The sequence below is a fragment of the Bison bison genome, unplaced genomic scaffold (genome assembly GCF_000754665.1).
Source record: "Bison bison bison isolate TAMUID 2011002044 unplaced genomic scaffold, Bison_UMD1.0 scf7180017864461, whole genome shotgun sequence".
Lineage (NCBI taxonomy): Eukaryota > Metazoa > Chordata > Mammalia > Artiodactyla > Bovidae > Bison > Bison bison.
In genome coordinates, this window is record NW_011495023.1 from 6950056 (window position 1) to 6970322 (window position 20267).

Below are 20267 nucleotides of genomic sequence, written 5' to 3' on the forward strand. Positions count from 1 at the left end.
CATTCGTAGGGACTATTCCAATTAGATTGTGGTTCTTTAACACTGGCCAAGCCAAGCTGGAAGCAAGGTGTGGGTGTCAGTTTTTATTAGCACCTTTGCTTAGATAACAGGCTTCCAAAAGGAAAAGGTGACAGGGCGGAGTTGAGGGAAGCTCAACTATATGTCAGTAGATCAACATCTTGTTTTCAAAGAGGTTGTCTGTCTTTCAGCTGTCTTTAGAGGAGGGAAATGGATCAGGATTTCATAATCTTGAATTCTTGGTCCATGGCCCCTTGCCAGCTTCCTCCCAGGACCCTGCCCAGCTTTTAGTCTTACCAGCAGGCTTGTGATGTGCTCCCTCTGAAGGGGCTTTTTAATCTGGAAGAGGACACTGTCCCCCTTGTTGAGACGGAGTCGGGAAGGATATTCCTGGGCCCCTTGGAATCTCATTCAGCCTAATGTACTTGGAAATGAACTTGCTTGTCAGAGAACAATTGACAAAAGAAAGAAAAATCTCGATTAAATTTTGAGTCTAAAAAAAGCTGCTCTTAATCACTTCTTAAAATAGCAGTACTCTTTCATCACTAAGCCCACAAAAATGTGCAGGCCTGAAATTTGGTCAGCCTTGTTTCAAAGATATGCTTATAATGTCTGTGCAGCCGTTCACCACCTAAAATAAAACAAATCAAACACACACACACACAAACCAATTAACTAGGGGAAAAAAGATGTTTCTTCATAAGCCTGTTCCTACAATTCCTGGTATTGTTCAGGAATAATACTAGCTTTCTTTCCAGTGGAAATATTTTACTAAGAATTTTTTAGCATTCAGGCAAATCTCCAGACCAGAGATAGTCTAGGACCGTGGTATCAGGTCTGTGCCCTCAAGTGAACAGTTCTGAGACACCCATTGTAATTTTATTTATTTATTTTTGGCCATGCTGGGTCTTTGTTGCTGCTGGGGCTACTCTAGTTGCAGTGCACAGGCTTCTCATTGTGGTGGTTTCTCTTGTTGGGGAGCATGGGCTGTAGGGTGCAGGCTTAGTAGTCGTGTTGCTTGGTCTTTGTTGCTCTGTGGCATGAGGGATCTTCCCGGATCAGGGATCAAACCTGTGTCACCTGCATTGGCAGGTAGATTCTTTACCAGTGAGCCACCAGGCAAGCCCTGAGATACCCATTAAATAGTTCTCTCAGTGGGGACTGTCAAGGATGACCCAAGCTTGAGATGCTTCTACTGTCATTTCTCCATGGCCAAATTAATCTGCCACCTCAAGGGCATCCAGCCTGTGTAGAAGGGAGAGACCAGAAGTCTGCCAAAGTTAAGGTTACTGGAACTTGGAATTACCAAACAAGTATAGATGGATAGATGGATAAACAGATACATACATAGATGGGGCTTCCCAGGTGGCTCAGTGGTAAAGAATGCTAAGGGAAATGAACTCAAACCATGAACCTAGAGAAACAGAGCTCTGTTGGGACAGAGGTTTTATTTTAAAGAAATCTTCATGGCTCAAGCAAGGGTAGCAGTGATGGCTGGTGCCCAGTGGAAGTGGTGCTGTTCTCTACAAGTCAGGGACAAGCTCTGTCATAACCACAAGTTTCTACCCACTTAGATGGTGGGATAGCACTGTTTTAGATGCAATGACTTTGGTAAAGGCTTCCCAATCTCCATGATGCTCTCTCTTCTTATCCCCATGCTTCACTTTCTCCCTTTGCCCCATAGATCGCTTAAGGTAAAATATCTGGAGGGCATATTTAATATTATTTTATTTTTAATAATGTTTTTTGTGTATGACCATTCCTTTGATATTTATATATCATATTTTACCCTTGGTAATGAAATTCTGACCACAAAGAATGCTACTGAACGGTTTCATTCGTTTTGGGGAGAGACAGTGTGTGTGGGATTTTAGTGCAAACCTGACAGCCAAGGATTGAAGGTGACCCCACAACTTCCCTTCTGGGTACACTGGAAAGTTGTTAACTCTCTGTGCCTCAATTTCTTCATCTGTAGGAGAGAGAGAATAAGAGCACTTTTCATAGGTTGTGATGAGAATTAATATTTTTAAAGTGTTTAAGACAGACCCTGGCACATAGTAAACATTGCATAAATATTTTCCTATTAATTACGATACTCTGCACATGTTTCTATATTTCTTTATCTGGAAAGGGAGGGTGTTGGGGATTAACATTATTAAGCACCTACTATGTGTCAGAAACTGAGCTAAAGGCATTTAGATTGCTTTACTTAATCCGCATGGTAACCTACAATTCAGATATTACTCTTCCTTTACAGATTAAGAAATTAAGATTGGCAGAGTTTAAATTGGTCACCATCATGTAGCTAGTGAGAGGTGAGCTGGAACTCAAACCCAAGACTACCTGGCATGAATACCTTGTCCCATTTTTATTTGTTCCCTTTCATCTCATTCCCAGTTCTTTTTTTACGATACCCGCCTTGAGATGATTTTACATTTTCCAGTGAAGAAAACCTGATGTACTCAGAATGTCCAAACCAGAATTTCTAACTCCCGTGAGAACTGCCTCTAAAACTATTAGCTTCATTTTTTTCCTGCTACAACATAAAACAAAGAGTAATGGCATGAAAAATATGACTTGACAACGTCATTTATATTATAATTTTCCCCATATTATGAAGTTTATCCCTAAAACAATACCCTTTATGGCAAAATCTAGCTTACTTTTGTTCTATTGTCAACTGCAAAAATTACATTTTAGTTTTTTGAGTTTCTTTGTGTTCAGAGAGCTTGTGAGCAAATGTTTCTACACAGAAGAAAACCCCAAACTGAGAAGATTAATTCATAGTAAGTCAAATCTGACGCTAAAGTAGTTTGATCTGAGATTACCATTGACTACAAATTGCCATCTGTGCTTATTTGTTAAAGATGTCAAGTGTAATTAATTCAGTGGACCCAGTATTTGACAACCTCTGCTAACAGGATTTGCAGAATACATACTGGTATGTTAATTTTCAAATTAGAGCTGCTAAGTGTTTGTTGGTTTTGCAAAAATAGCTGCTTCTGTCCTCTGACCAAACTTTGAAAGGCCCAAAAGGGGAAAAGAAGTGATCATTTATTAAAGATGTTCTATGTGCTAAGCACTGTGCTGAGTACTTTGACCCACGTAACCCTAAGTCATCCTCCGTACTTTCTTGTAAGGGGGCAGTTATTAGATTCTTCAGTGAAAAAAGGGTTCCAGAAAGCTTTTGTTTCAGACCCCATGAGATGGGATGACTCTGACTTGAGCCTTTATGTTCAAGACTCATCATTAACATGTAAGGACTTCCTTGCTGGTCCAGTGGTTAAGACTCCACGTTTTCACTGCAGGGGGTACAGGTTTGATCTCTGGTCGCACAACAAGGATCCTGCATGCTGTGCAGGCAGCCAAAAATAAATAAATAGAAGTAAAGGACTCATTATTAACGTGTCTTTGCAGACCTGATACTCCTTTTCATGTTCTAGGGGGAAATAGAGGACAGAAAGAAGGAATCACCTTGTCACTTATGTGTTTCCTGGTCACCTCCAATGGTCAAAACCCTTAAGTCCTTCTCAGGAGACTCATGTCCTTGGACAAAGGCTAAAGGAAGAAAGCCGGCAGATTGACCTTGTTTGGATTTCGGTCAGGGAGGAATACTGTCTTGGGTAGAGGCAACAGAAAGTGGAAAGGAAGAGACTGGCGCGCCACTCTTTGTGAACAGGATCAGACAGAACACTGACAGTAGAAGGCAAAACCTGGGCTCGATCGGAACTGAAAGAAAGCCTTGGCTCTGAACCTGGTCCTCTTCCCCTAAACTTCCACCCAAGGCCTACTTCATTTTGCATATTTCCCAGCACCCCACCATTAGTCCTGTGGCTGGAGCCCCTACACTAGTTTATAGAAGCCCCCCTGAGTGTCTAGGTTAGAGAGGGTCTCCCCATTGTCAGGCCTCAGAAGTTAGAAGGGACAGCTGAGGAGGAAATCCAAGTCCCACTGCAGTAGGGAAATAAAGTGCTTTTCTGATATCTCAGCTTTAAAAGGAATTTATTTCCCATGGTATAATTGTTAGAAATGGTGTAAGACTCTGAAGTATTATTGGAGTTAAGTTCCAGCAACAATTTGCAAGAAATGGTTTTGTTTTGTTTTTATGAACTGGCCTGGGAACCTAACAACCACAAACAACATAATTTTCTAAGAAAGTGTCTTCCCAATTTCCTATTTAAAAAAATTTTAAATATATCATAAGTTGGGTCTAGCTTAAAGTTGATGAACTATGGGAAGTACAATCAAAAGAATCTTAAAAAATTCCCCAAATAGGGGAAATAGGAATGTAACAATTGAATACAATAAGTGAAATTAGAAATGGTTCACAAAAGGAGATGCTAAAATTGGGGCAAAATGGAGGGAAAAAACTTAATGTACTTTGAAATGATTAAGTAATTTACAAAACACATTAATCTTCAAATTTCTACATTATGAAATCAACCCTAAATATTCATTGGAAGGACTGATGCTGAAGCTGAAGCTCCAATACTTTGCCCACCTGATGCGAAGAGCTGACTCATTAGAAAAGACCCTGACACTGGGAAAGATTGAAGGCAGGAGGAGAAGGTGACGACAGAGGATGAGATGATTGGATGGCATCACTGACTCAATGACATGAGTTTGAGCAAACTCTGGGAGACAGTGAAGTACAGGGAAGCTTGGAAGTACAGGGAAGTCCATGGGGTCACAAAAAGTCAGATTCAACTGAGGGACTGACAACAACAATTAGCATTTATCTCAGATAACATACATCTACCATGACATAAAATACACATCAAATATATGAATCTCTTTATTCATTTACTCATTTACTTTTATTTAAAATTTTATGGATTTATACTAGACACATGTGCAACTGTGTACTATAGTTTTTTCAGAAACAAATTTGTAGTATTAAATATGCATCAAAGTTCTTAAATCATGCCTCTTACATTTTATAATCTTTCCATATCCCCATTATCCCCATTTTACTTTTGTAATTTTCAGGATTGTCTGAACTTTTGCTAAGTGAAGGTTTTCTTCTATATTTTTATTTCTGGGTTTCTGCATTTTACTGGACCTTAAATTTATTTATGTACAGTCATAAGCTAAAAGAAAAAAAATCCTTGCTTACTTTCTAGGCAAGGTATGGTAACTGAGGAAATACTTGCTGTTCCTTTAATATTTTTCTACATAATTGGATCTATTTTAGCAGTCTGAGCTATTGCAGCTATTATGAACTGAACAATGGAGGAAGGCCAATTATTCCAAAGCTGAATTTAACTGTGGCTCACCTTATACAGCTATCGCTCTTCAAAATCAACTACAATCCAACATGCATTTTCTGAAGAATTCAAGAGGCAGACAGATCAACACCATGAAACAGCGTCATTTTAAAGTGTAACATTAGACATTAAGAATCTTGGACCATCTGTGCTGCAATTCTGCTTCTTAGAGTTCCTGGCCAATGGTACTCTTAAATACATTTAAAAAATGCAGATTGATGGTTAGGAACTATATCAAAGAATTTTTATTCATAAAAATCTTCTATATGAGAGGCATCTTCTCATATATGCTGTGTATTCAGTATAAATGAGTCCTCCCAAAATTAGCCTCAAAATTGGCTTGAGCAAACAGCTGTAAGAATTAGGGGAAGTGCATATGCTAAGATGAAAATCCAAATGAAAGGTACCAGTTGAAAGAGACTGGAAAATTAGGTAATAAAATTCAGTTTAAAAATAGCAAGTGGGTAACATAGACTGCTGATAATGGCCTCTGTGTGTCTGGGGTTGATGCCACTGAAGCAAACCTGATACCCAGAAGCTCCTAAGCTAACTGATTGACTTCTCTTTGCCGTAAGAAAAATGGCAGCTTGAGTGATGTTTGTCTTCAGCACCTCCTTACTTTATGTGACTCCCATCATTGCTCATCTCAACATCTTATTTCAGTTTCCTGAGTGTTTGGGATCCCTCTGCTTCTTCCATCCTCTGGTAAGGATCCCAGGTCCTTGATCTTTCTTACCCATCAAAGCATATCTGAAATGCATTCAGTTCCCTTAGGGCACGTCTCCCACTGAGGTAGCAGCATAGCATGACTTGGGAATCAGACAAGGCTTCCAAATTCTGGCTTGGATACTTACTAACTGTGAGACCTTGAGTGATATATATAATCCTTTTGAGCATCATGTGCAAAAGTAAAATGAGCATAATAGTAGGAGGAGCTAACAAGATTGTTGTGAGTATTACAACACACAGCATATTTGAAGTGCTTGGTATTATATCCAAAAAACAGTGAAGGTCTAGTAAATAAAAGATACTATAAATAATTTTATAACATACAGTAAAAAGAACCCAGACTTTTACATTAGTGAAAAATCTAGCAAAAAATGTATCAATTCAGTTTAGTTCAGTCGCTCAGTCGTGTCTGACTCTTTGCGACCCCACGAATCATAGCACGCCAGGCCCCCCTGTCCATCACCAACTCCTGGAGTTTACTCAAACTCACGTCCATTGAGTTGGTGATGCCATCCAGCCATCTCATCCTCTGTCGTCCCCTTCTCCCCCTGCCCCAAATCCTTCCCAGCATCAGGGTCTTTTCCAATGAGTCAACTCTTTGCATGAGGTGGCCCAAGTATTAGAGTTTCAGCTTTAGCATCAGTCCTTCCAATGAACACCCAGGACTGATCTCCTTTAGAATGGACTGGTTGGATCTCCTTGCAGTCCAAGGGACTCTCAAGAGTTTCCTCTAACACCACAGTTCAAAAGCATCAATTCTTCAGCGCTCAGCTTTCTTCACAGTCCAACTCTCACATCCATACATGACCACTGGAAAAGCCTTGACTAGACGGACCTTTGTTGGCAAAGTAATGTCTCTGCTTTTGAATATGCTATCTAGGTTGGTCATAACTTTCCTTCCAAGGAGTAAGCATCTTTTAATTTCATGGCTGCAGTCACCATCTGCAGTGATTTTGGAGCCCCAGAAAATAAAGTCTGACACTGTTTCCCCATCTATTTCCCATGAAGTGGTGGGACCGGATGCCATGATCTTCGTTTTCTGAATGTTGAGCTTTAGGCCAACTTTTTCACTCTCCTCTTTCACTTTCATCAAGAGTCTTTTTAATTCCTCTTCACCTTCTGCCATAAGGGTGGTGTCGTCTGCATATCTGAGGTTATTGATATTTCTCCCAGCAATCTTGATTCCAGCTTGTGCTTCTTCCAGCCCAGCATTTCTCCATGTCCAGTTCTAACTGTTGCTTCCTGACCTGCATGTAGGTTTCTCAAGAGGCAGATCAGGTGGTCTGGTATTCCCATCTCTTTCAGAATTTTCCACAGTTTATTGTGATCCACACAGTCAAAGACTTTGGCATAGTCAATAAAGCAGAAATAGATGTTTTTCTGGAACTCTCTTGCTTTTTCCATGATCCAGTGGATGTTGGCAATTTGATCTGTGGTTCCTCTGCCTTTTCTAAAACCAGCTTGAACATCTGGAAGTTCACGGTTCACGTATTGCTGAAGCCTGGCTTGGAGAATTTTGAGCATTACTTTACTACCGTGTGAAATGAGTGCAATTGTGTGGAAGTTTGAGCATTGTTTGGCATTGCCTTTCTTTGGTATAAGTACTCTATAAGAAAAATTACAAAACTTTATTGGGAGAAAGGAAGGAAGATCTAAATAAATGGAGTGATATGCCATCTACATGGATTGAAAGAGTTGACATAGTAAGGATTTAAATTTTTCCCAAATCAGTCTCAATATTCAATGGCATCCCAATTAAAACCCCAAGAGACTGATTTTCATTTTAGCCAGCTGATATTAAACTTTTAAAGAAATAAAAATTCCCAAGAATATTCAAGACACACTGGAAGAAGAGTTATGAGGAAAGAGGATTTCTTCTGCCAAATATCAGTCATGACTGTGTGGAATTATTGCAGATAAAGAGACTCCTGAAAAAGAATAAGGATACCCAAAACAGACTCAGGCATAAATTGATATGATTTGTGACTAAGGAGGTAGTCCAGAACAATTGGAGAAATGATGATCTTCTTGATAAATAATGCTGGTATAACAGTATCTAAATGTGAAAAGAAGGCTTCTATGATGGCTCAGTGGGTAAAGAATCTGCCTGCAATGCAGGAGACACAGGAGATACAGGTTCAATCCCTGGGTCAGGAAGATCTCCTGGAAGAAGAAATGGCAACCACTCCATTATTCTTGCCTGGAGAATCTCATGGACAGAAGAGCCTGGCTGGCTACAGTCTATTGGGTCACAAAGAGTCGGACACAGCTGAGCAACTGAGCACAGCACAAATGTGAAAAGAATCAAACTGGACCCCTTCCTCACACCACACACAAAAATCAGCTTCATGTGGATTATAAATTTAAATGTGAGAACAAACATTTTAAAATGCTTAATTAAACTCATGAAAAGGCACCACAAATAGTGTGAAATTATAAGCCACAGAAGGAAATGATATCTGCAACATATAATCAACATAGATTTGTATCCACAAATCAATTAGAAAAAGGCAGACAACCCAATGAAAAGAGCAAACGTCTTGAATAAGCACTTCACAAAAAAAGGAAATCTAAATAATGAATAAGAATATTCCAAGATGCTCAAGTTCATTAATAATTGTAAAGTACAAGCCGAGATCCTAGGGCACACACAGGAGTGCCAAAATTAAAACTTTGATAATAACAAATGTTGGCTGGGATGTGGAGAGCTCTCATACACTGTTGGTAGTCGTAGAAATTAGTACGATTACTTTGGAAGACAGTTTACATTTTCCAGTAAAATTGGAGCTACACATACTTCACAACATAGCAATCCTACTCCTGGATATATCCCTAGAGAAATCCACACAACTGTGTCTCAGGAGATATATAAGAGTGTTCCAAGCAGAATTTTGATAATGATCTTCAACTAAATGAACCAAATGTCCATTAACAGTAAAATGGCCATAAACATTAAGTGAATGACTAAATCGTGGTACATCCATTAGCACATTGCAATCCTACAACAATGTAAAAGGAGAAAATAGAGGGTTTTTGGTGAGGAGGAAGAATCTTATGAACACAATACTGATCAAAAGAGCAAGGCACATAAGACTGCATACAATTTATTTTTAATTGATATAAAATTGAAAAATAAGAGAAAGCACATTTCATAGGGAATAAAGCTATAAGGAAGCTAGGAGGGTTAGGACTACCCTAGGAGAGCTAGGACAAGACCTCCCTCCAGAATAATCAGGGCAGTGGTCACCTCTTTGAATTGGAAGTGTCACAGTGGGGACTTCAGAGGAGCAACCAGTATTTCATTTTAAATCTTGGACATGGGTTACAAGCATATTTACTACATAATTATACATTCCAATGTATGTTTGTGTCCTTTTTCATTCTTCTTTGTGTGTGTAATATGTCAAAAGAGAAAAGAAAAAAAATATGCCCACCAGAAAGAGAATCATGGTGGTACCATTTTAGAATTAAAATAAAGTGCTGTTATTATCCAGCCTCTGTGCTTTGAACATAAAACCTGTGTCATGCTGACATATTGAGCAACTTTACAAGTGTCATTGACAAACAATATTTGATGTTAAATAGCAAGATAACTTATATAAATTAAGCACTTACTAGGTCCCAGGCAATGTGCTAAGGGTCCAACACACAGCTTATTTAATCCTCTCCATAATGCTGGGAGGTAAGTGTTATGATTGTTTTACAAATGAGGGTAATGTATGTTTGTCAGAAAAGTGTTTGTGTAAAGTCTCACTCAGATTGAGGAAATGGCAGAGGTGAACTCCAACCCAGGTCAGTTTGACTGTCCAGCTGGCTTGCTGAGCCACTGTCCTGTTTCCCTCCTTTGTGAGCATTTAGACTTGGTCATTAATAACAAAATCTTATGGATTAAAGATCTAAACATAAGACCAGAAACTATAAAACTCCTAGAGGAGAACATAGGCAAAACACTCTCCGACACACATCACAGCAGGATCCTCTATGACCCACCTCCCAGAATATTGGAAATAAAAGGAAAAATAAACAAATGGGACCTAATTAAACTTAAAAGCTTCTGCACAACAAAGGAAACTATAAGCAAGGTGAAAAGACAGCCTTCAGAATGGGAGAAAATAATAGCAAATGAAGCAACCGACAAACAACTAATCTCAAAAATATACAAGCAACTCCTACAGCTCAATTCCAGAAAAATAAATGACCCAATCAAAAAATGGGCCAAAGAACTAAATAGACATTTCTCCAAAGAAGACATACAGATGGCTAACAAACACATGAAAAGATGCTCATCACTCATTATCAGAGAAATGCAAATCAAAACCACTATGAGGTACCATTTCACGCCAGTCAGAATGGCTGTGATCCAAAAGTCTACAAGCAATAAATGCTGGAGAGGGTGTGGAGAAAAGGGAACCCTCTTACACTGTTGGTGGGAATGCAAACTAGTACAGCCACTATGGAGAACAGTGTGGAGATTCCTTTAAAAACTGGAAATAGAACTGCCTTATGATCCAGCAACCCCACTGCTGGGCATATACACTGAGGAAACCAGAAGGGAAAGAGACACGTGTACCCCAATGTTCATCGCAGCACTGTTTATAATAGCCAGGACAGGGAAGCAACCTAGATGTCCATTAGCAGGTGAATGGATAAGAAAGCAGTGGTACATATACACAATGGAGTATTACTCAGCCATTAAAAAGAATACATTTGAATCAGTTCTAATGAGGTGGATGAAACTGGAGCCTATTATACAGAGTGAAGTAAGCCAGAAAGAAAAACACCAATACAGTATACTAACGCATATATATGGAATTTAGAAAGATGGTATACAAGACAGCAAAAGAGACACTGATGTATAGAACAGTCTTTTGGACTCTGTGGGAGAGGGAGAGGGTGGGATGATTTGGGAGAATGGCATTGAAATATGTATAACATCATATATGAAACGAGTCGCCAGTAAAAAAAAAAACACACAAAATCTTGAGCATAACAAGATGACTGCTATATAGAGATGGTTCCTACAGCCTGGCATTCATTCCCATAGACATCTACACAACAAGCTCCATGTTGGACTTTGTGTCTACAAAGAGGGAAATGACACCAGCCCTGCCCTCGGAGCTCCTGATCTGGGAAGAGTCTAGTAAGTAAACAAATAAACAAAGCAGTAGTCTATGGGTTTCTAAAGTGGAGTGAGGATACTCAAGGCTGGAAGAAGGAAATAGGTAAAGGTAAGAGAAGATGCTTTAAATCATATCCTTTTAACCAACCAACCAAACTTCTTTATTACCTATCCTTCTTTATTACTCATTTCTATACTTGTCTCCTGGAGAAGGCAATGTCAACCCACTCCAGTACTCTTGCCTGGAAAATCCCATGGGCAGAGGAGCCTGGTGGGCTGCAGTCCATGGGGTCACTAAGAGTTGGACACGACTGAGTGACTTCACTTTCACTTTTTACTTTCATGCATTGGAGAAGGAAATGGCAACCCACTCCAGTGTTCATGCCTGGAGAATCCCAGGGACAGGGGAGCCTGGTGGCCTGCTGTCTATGGGGTCGCACAGAGTCGGACACGACTGAAGTGACTTAGCAGCAGCAGCAGCAGCAGCAACATACTTGTCTCCAATTACTTTGGAGCTAACTTTATCCCATAACTTGCTTTTTAACTGGACTCCAAGTTTTTCCATTCTTTGTTTTAGAAGGTGTGATTTTTTTGGTTCCTCTTCTTTCTATCCTCACGCCCCCCACCCCAGCTTCCACACCTCTACTCCCCTCCTGCTCCCTCTCCTCTGCTTCCTCTTCATTCAGCTTAAGTCATACCTTGTCCCTTAATGCCTCGATCAAGTACACCTTTCTCTGTAAATCTCATGACACCCCTCCCCCCTACTCTGGAAGTGAGTGTTATCTTTCTGACATTCTTCTACTTTTTATGTATGTTATTTTTATAGTATTATCACATATTTACTCTTGTATCATAATTATTTATGTGCATGTTTTGTCCCCTCTGCTACAGTGCAAGTTCCTTTAGCCCAGAGACCACGATTAATTTCTCTTTGTGTTCATCTGCCTTGCGAGATAGAAATGGACACATAACCATAGCTGAGAGGTATTTTGGCAGCAACATGACTGAACTTTTAGGTAGTTGTATGGGTCTTCTGGAGCAAAGGTATCATAAATACTGTAATAACAGCTTATATTATGTTAATATTTTAAGACATTTTTAGATGGGACAAATGGAATCTACAAAGAGGGATGGTATTCATAGGTGAAAGACTATTGAAATTATTTATGAAAATATTTTCTCCTTTTTCAGGAAACATCATTTATGAAGTAATAGCCAAGTTTTCACAAGTATAGAATAATATAAAGGAAAGAATATGGAAATCACCATTGATCTATGTTACCCTGCTCATGAATTCGACCATTAGCAGCAATAATTGTGGAATTTAGAACATACTATATGTTACATAAGTACCACATTACTTTATATTTGTGATTGTTTTATTTTTGCTTGTAATATGGGATAAAGTCACTAAAATCCTTCCAATATTCTGCATTGGAAATTGCTTCTAATTCTGTTTCTCAAGTGGATTTCTCTTCATTTCTTTATTACAGCTTTTTCTGTGTTTTTCTCTATTGGAAAAGTTTTCCAGCTACTAGACCTACAGGGTAGGTAGAAAATTTGATGAAAATTTATGAAAGCTTGATGACCTTTAGAGATCTTGCCTTGAAATTTCCTTTTGTTTTTTAAATGTTTGGTGTTAAATGGTTCCGAGGGAGCTGCACTGTGTAGCTACCCAAAAGTTCAATGTAACACACTCAAGTTAACTGCTTCAGAGGTGTACATCCAAAAGAGAATGATTGATAGAAAAGATGCAACTGTTAATGAAGGCCAATAGGAAGCTAGCTGCAATTCCAAATTTCTCATTTCCCTGATGGTGTCTGGGGCCACCTCACACCTTCTCCCTGGAACCATTTGAATTCCTTCTGTGGTTCCTTCTGAGAGATCATAGCTCTGATCTCCCCTAGCCTCAGCTTCGTACATGGCTGTTGCCCTCATGAAACCATAGACCAAAACTGGATACTGTCTCTTGGTTGGGCTCTTCCAGAGATCCCTTGGGATTATCAGTGGGTCTTTAAGGGAGTACAGGAAGAGAGGTAGGTGCAGACAGCAGTCCTAGGTCTGGGCCTCATGGCAAATAGGGACATTTTCCATATATAACATCATTCTGGTGGCTGACCCAGAAGAAGCGCATCTGCTTTTTGCAGTGACTTCCAACCACTTTTGATCCTTCAGTGGTCAAAAAAAATAGAGCATGTCCCCAATATATGTATTTTCAATGTATGCAAAAATAGAAATGAAGAAGCAATGAGATAAATAAATAAGTGCAAATAAGAGCTCTACTATTTCCTTCTAATGTCACAATGGATCATCTTACAGACCCCACCTTGGGCATCACTGCTTGCGTGGTGATCCGTTCTTCCATGGTGAAGGGTGTCTCAGCCACCATCTGTCTCTTTGGCTGCTCCTGGGCTAAGAGCTAATATCTCTCGATGTCATGGTTCCTCCTACCATAGCTGTGTGTCTCTCTACTTTGCCTCCTTTAGTGCCCATTCACTCTGGATGCATCATACAAACTCTTTTAAGTAAGACTTCGGCTTTCAATGCAGGGGGCCCAGGTTCGATCTGTGGTTGGGGAGCTAAGATCCCACATGTCTTGCAACCAAAAAAAAAAACCAAAAACTGAAAAACCATAAAACAGAAGCAGTATTGTAACAAATTCAATAAAACTTTAAAAAAAGAAACAGGTTCACTACTCTGTGTGGAACTCTTCTCTGGACAGATCTTTCCTGCTAGGCCCCAAGAGGACCGCTGACCAGCTTAGATAGCTTTGTGGAACTGGGAGTTTGGCCATGGTGAAGCCATCTACAGCCTGGGTTATAGATCTATGATTATAAATCCTGATGCAATTCTTCCTTTCTTGTTTGGTCTGCAGCTTCAAACAACCCCCAACCCATCAACTGCAGAGCCACAATTTGTGTATGATGCCCACTAAGGGGACGCCCCCCCTACTTCTCCCGATGTCCCCAGTAAAGAAACACTCTTTCAATCCACTTTTTGTTAATAGAAGTCCCTTCCCCTGGGAAGGAAATACAAGTTTTCAAGATAATCTGGCACATCTCAGGGTGAGTCCTCTTGGCATACTTAACCCTTCTCCAGGAGGTATAAGGGTGAACCTTTGCCTACCTTTCCCTCCTCGTTGAGAATTTTAGATCTAGGACCACCTGATAGCAAGAATTTTTCTGGGTCTTCTTTTTTCCCAGAGCCTATGGATATTTGTCCAAACTGCATCCATGCCACAGGGCTCAAGGTGTATACATGTGCTGTGTGTCCTGGAGAAGATGAGGCTGCTTTCGGCTCTGCTCCGTCTGTGTGATGCAGGGAGCATGGGGCTAAGAGCCTGGGCTCTGCAGCCGGCCTGCTGGGGTCCATGGTCCAGGGTCAGCCACACATTTGTGCCGTGATGTTAACACTTATCTCTTTGTGCGTTGGTTTCTTTCTCTGTGAAATGGCAATAATAATAGAACTTGCCTCATAGGATTATTGTGAATTAAGGTACAAATGCTGAGACTTCCCTGGTGGTTCAGCAGTAAAGATTCTGCCCTTCCAATGTAGGGGGTGCAAGTTCTGTCTCTGGCTGGGTAACTAAGATCCCACATGTCCCATGGCCAAAAATTTTTTTAAAAAGCCCAAATCAAACAAACAAAAAACCTCTGTGCCTGTGGTGATAGTTGCACAACTGTGTAAATATACCAAAATTCACTGAATTGTGCAAGTCAAGCAAGTGAATTGTATGGTATTTAAATTATAACTCAATAAAAAATTTAAAACAGATACAAATGCTTATTACAGTTAGCATTCAATAAATTCCTAAGGGGAATAATAGCTTTTGTGTGGTTTTTTTCCAGACTATGAGGGCTTATTGGACTTCTCGCTGAAACCACCAAAGATGAACAAAGCGGATGGATGGACTTAGTTACTTGTAAAACACAGGAATAGCAAACTGGGGTAGGCCTTGTTCACTGCTCTGTCTTCAGTTCCGAACCCTATCCCTGGTACAATGTAGACATTCAATAAATATTAGTTATTGGTCTAGAAAATGTTAGGAGATACACTTACATAAAAGTAAGTATTCTTTAACGGATTTTAATAAATTTTTCTCTGCTGAAAGAAAATGCATTGATGCTAATAGACTCTGGGAATGTGTAAGGGTCATTTCCATTTATTGACTGCCTCCCTCTCCCCCAGCCAGATATGTTACATAATACACATAAAATCCTCAGAGGTAGGTATTAGTGATCACATTTCACCAATGGGAAACTGAACTTCACACAGTTTGTGACCTTCATGAGGGTGACAGGGCTCTATGTGACAGAAAGGGGATGTGAATCCAAGCTACACAGATGGCTCTGAAGTCAGAGACTTTTCTGCTGATTTATTTCCCAGTGGTGAGGACAGCTCAGAGGAAGAGCTGCTCTCTAGTGCCTCAAGCATCCAGAACTTTGAGATGAAGAGCCAGTCACTCTGGGATATAGGGTCCTCATGCTTCCTAGATATGTCATGTAATCCACCCACCATCATTGAGTTCCTAAACTGGTCATCAGAAACTGATGTTTATCCAATCAGAATTAAGAGGCAGACAAATTTCTACACTAAATTCAAGTGCTTGATGAACTTTTCACCATAGGCTTGTCTTGTTTGATATTTCTTATCCTAAAAAATGCAGAATTTAGTTGATACATCACACAAGAAGGATCAAAACTCAGAGATGTAAAATATATATTGGGGAGCCAGGAGAAAACTGCAGAGAGTGTAGAATGGGGTGGTTAATTTCAGGCTTTCATTAGCATCTGCAAAAAAAAAAAAAGTTAATGCCTACTTACCTTCAAACCAAAGGGGAGTTTGCAGGAAGCATTATTTAATGTTTTTAAAAAATAGGGTTTTAAATAATTAAGATAAATGCTAAAAATAGCTAAGCAATAAAACCCTTTTAAATATTTTACCAAAGTATATTGCTCACATGCCTTATATTCAGACTGTGTCCTCATTTGGATATTTCATGTTTCTACAGTTTACTTTGTATATCACTAATCAAAATTAAATAGTGTCTATACCTAATTACATTGATCATTTTTCGCACACTGCAAAGAGAATGGAAATCTTGGAAATAAATGCTCTTGCTTGGAATGAATTCTCTCTGAAATAATACACTGATGAGTGATTTGTTGAGATAATATGATATAAGTGGTTGCCACTGGAATTAATTAGGCTTCCCTGATAACTCAGTTGGTAAAGAATCTGCCTGCAATATGAGAGACCTGGGTTCAATCCCTGGGTTGGGAAGATCCCCTGAAGGGAATGGCTACCCACTACAGTATTCTGGCCTAGAGAATTCCATGGACTGTATAGCCCATGGGGTCACAAGGAGTCAGACACAACTGAGCAAATTTCACTTCACTTCACTTCACTGGAATTAATGGGATGAAATGAAACTGGAAAATTTGGGATGAATATCCAGAAAATAGAAGGTTTTAAACTTTTAGACTGTGTGAACTTCTTCTTGGGGAATAGGTAAAAGTTCTGGGTATTTATATTAAGCCCCAACACCAATATAAGACTATTCGGCAGGAAAGATTTCAGCCTTTCTAAATACCAGTCAAGAGTATTATGAAGCATCTAAGTCCCTTAGATCCCAAGCAGGTAAGACTTTGATATCTCTGATAAAAAAACATTGAATTTTAATGTACCACAAGTAATTATTATAATTTCCTTTAGAAGTATAAATTGTCTGACTGTATCTACTTCGAGGGAAGTGGAAAGTATTAGTCCCTCAGTCACGTCTGACTCTTTGCAACCCCATGGACTGTAGCCTGCTAGCCTCCTCTGTCCATGGGATTCTTCAGGCAAGAATACTTGAGTGGGTTGCCATTTCCTTCTCCAGAGGATCTTACCAACCCAGGCAACCCAGGGATCAAACCTGGATCTCCTGCATTGCGGCAGATTCTTTACCGCCTGAGCCACCAAGGAAGATTTTTTTTTTCTTGAGAAACTATGATCTGATCTGTGTGGAGCTGTAGAGCTGAAGGCAAGAACTTGACCTCTCTGGGTGAATTTGTTCAAGGATCTCTTGAGAATCCTTAAGGCACAGAAACACAAACACCTCCAACCTGGATTCAGTGCGGTCTTATTCAACTCACAGGGCATCTCTCTGGACTTCTGTAAGTTCCCAGTGGTCCTAATGAGCAATCAAGACTGAGAACCACTGCCAGAAGAAGAAGTGAAGTCACTCAGCGTGTCCAACTTTTTGCGACCCTATGAACTATAGCCTGCCAGGCTCTTCTGTCCATGGGATTTTCCAGGCAAGAATACTGGAGTAGGTTGCCATTTCCTTCTGTTTCTTGCCTGCAGTACAAACCTGAGTCTACTCTCCTGGTTCTCTCGAGCCTTAGATTACTGCTTCTGCACTTTTGCCTGAACTCACGGAAAATGATGTCTACGATACCTCTACCAAGGTTCTTAACTGTGATGGTTAATTGCATGTGTCAACATGACTGGACCATGGGTGCCCAGGTTAGTCATTGTTTGTGGCTGTGTCTGTGAGGGTATTTCTGGATGAGCTTAACATTTGAATCAGTGGACTCACTACAGTAGACTGCCCTCCCCAAGTGGTTGGGGATCATCTAATCTGTTGAGAACAAAAGGCAGAGGAAGGAGAAATTTGTTGCTCCCCCATATTTTCCCCCTGCCTCACTGATTGAGCTGGGACATGACATTTCATCTTCTTTTGCCCTCAGACTAGGATTAATAGTGTTGACTCACCTGATTCTCGGGCCTTTTGATTTGGACTGAATTATACCTCTGGCTTTCCTGGATCGCCAGCTTGCAGACATCAGACACGTGGAATTTATTAGCCTAAATAATTGCATGAGCCAATTCCTCTATCTATCTATCTATCTCCTATTGGTTCTGTATCTCTGGACAACCCTCACTAATACACTAAGACTTTTTAATTCATCGACTCCTTGGAGAATCAAGTAAAAGCAATAAACCTTCTCCCAAGAAAACACACTTTATCTTGGAAGCAACTGAAACACATTTTAGAACCCCATAACCCCACCTCTAAAAACCTAGATTAAAGTCCCTATCTTATCTAGATAACACCTGAAACCAGATGCCCCTATTCTTATCTATCTGGAGTTGTTACCTCTGAAGCCTGTGCCTGAGCCAGACAGGGACTAGGAAATTGTCCTGTCCTTTCCCAAAGAAGCAAGAGACACCTCTAGTAAAGCCCAATGCTGAACTCTGCTGGTGGGGCTGTTCAAAAATTATTTAGAACCCTAGCGGTACACACACAAGAATATAATTCAAAACCTGAGCAGAGGTCCAGCAATGCAAACCTCTAAAAGTTACATACAAATGCCCTGGGATGATTTGCTTTGCTTTCATGCATTGGAGAAGGAAATGGCAGCCCACTCCAGTGTTCTTGCCTGGCGAACCCCAGGGACAGGGAAGTCGGACATGACTGAAGTGATTTAGCAGCAGCAGCGGCAGTCCAGTATTAACAGCAGAGCAGATCGGATTGGCTTGAGTGGCCTCGGCCCTGCAGCTGAGAATGGATGGACACTATAGAGACCACTGTATGAACAATCATGACATCAACACTCATTCTTTCTGGTTGTCCTGTGGCAGCTCTGGGGCATGCCACATCAACTGCAGGACCACCCACCATGTACTTTTGGGGTTCATGACCCCACTGTGATGTCCACATCTCTAAAACAGTGGTCATCATTTATCAGGAAGCTCAACGTCTGCACCTATTTTCAAGCATTTTTTCATTGTTTCTCCATTATTAAAGGGTTTAATTTTTCATCTAAAATGTAAGAAACTACATAATTCACATATACAGATTTGTCTCATAAACACAGTTTAGTATTGAGCAAGACACATTTGAAACTAGATTGTTTGCTTTATAAATTGCTTAATACAGAAATGTCGTTTGAATCATAGCTCCTCCAAGTATTATCTAAAAATTTTTTTCCCACTGAAAGGGGAAAAGAGAAAGAAGCAATGTCATCTTTAGTGCAAGTTAAGGAAATGCTCAGCAGTCCATTTATTCGAAGCATTTTGTTTTGTTTGTTTTTTGGTCTATGTTTCTACTTGGCAACACTCAAAGTGAGAAAATCCAGGTGAAATAAATGATAATCTAAAAAAAAATACTGTCTCGAAAAGATAAAATTTGTTTAGATCATGAACTATAGTAGATAGTGTAAAGCAGGTAAATATCAACACTTTCCAAAAGGTGATAAGTTACTTTATGAGTGATTCTGCAAAACCTGTAAGTAACAGATAATTACTATTTTAAACTGTTGTAAAGTATTAAGAAAGAAAAGCTCTCTCATTTACTCTGTATACCTAGCATAATTCTGCTGTAAAAATTGGACAGGCATAGTGAATGGAGCAGGACACTATGATCTTTTTGCTTCCCCATGTCCTCAGCCTGCCTTTTGTCTGTGAAAAACTTTAGCCAAAGAATAAGTTTAATTAGAGCACTGAGAAAATGCAGAAACCAAAGAAACAGTTCAACAAGATTAAATAATATTAGTTTATTAAGCATAGTCAAGGACCTTTTGGAGCAGGTAATGGCAACCCACTCCAGTACTCTTGCCTGGAAAATCCCATGAACGGAGGAGCCTGGTGGGTTGCAGTCCACGGGGTCGCTGGGAGTCGGTCGCGACTGAGCGACTTCACTTTCACTTTTCACTTTCATGCCTTGGAGAAGGAAATGGCAACCCACTCCAGTGTTCTTGCCTGGAGAATCTCAGGGACGGGGGAGCCTGGTGGGCTGCCGTCTATGGGGTTGCACAGAGTCCGACAACGACTGAAGCGGCTTAGCAGCAGCAGCAAGGACGTTTAGTTCCTCCTCAAGGGTTTAGACAACATTCTGAGCCATATCCTATGAGCTGTCTTGTACGTACTGAAACCCCCACATGATGACCAGACTGTAGCCATGACATAAGCTGCCACAATTCTGAGACCTGGCCTCAAAGAAATGGGAACAAACTGACTCTGGAACTGAAGATTAACTGTACCTAATCGAATCAAGATGACACTGACCAGACTCTTGCAGCACCAATTTCAAGATGATTGCCAGAGCCGACTGTGCTCTTTCTGCATGAAGCCCCATCCCTTCCTCC

The 20267-nt window shown here is 40.2% G+C and overlaps 1 long non-coding RNA gene across 1 annotated transcript; it reads left to right on the forward strand.

Annotated features, from left to right (window-relative positions):
- Positions 1-5948: 5948 nt before the first annotated feature.
- Positions 5949-15985, forward strand: LOC105003009. Its single transcript, XR_827059.1, has 4 exons — positions 5949-5990; positions 11059-11154; positions 12627-12680; positions 14982-15985. It is a non-coding gene; the product is annotated as an uncharacterized LOC105003009 (long non-coding RNA).
- The last annotated feature ends 4282 nt before the right edge of the window (positions 15986-20267 follow it).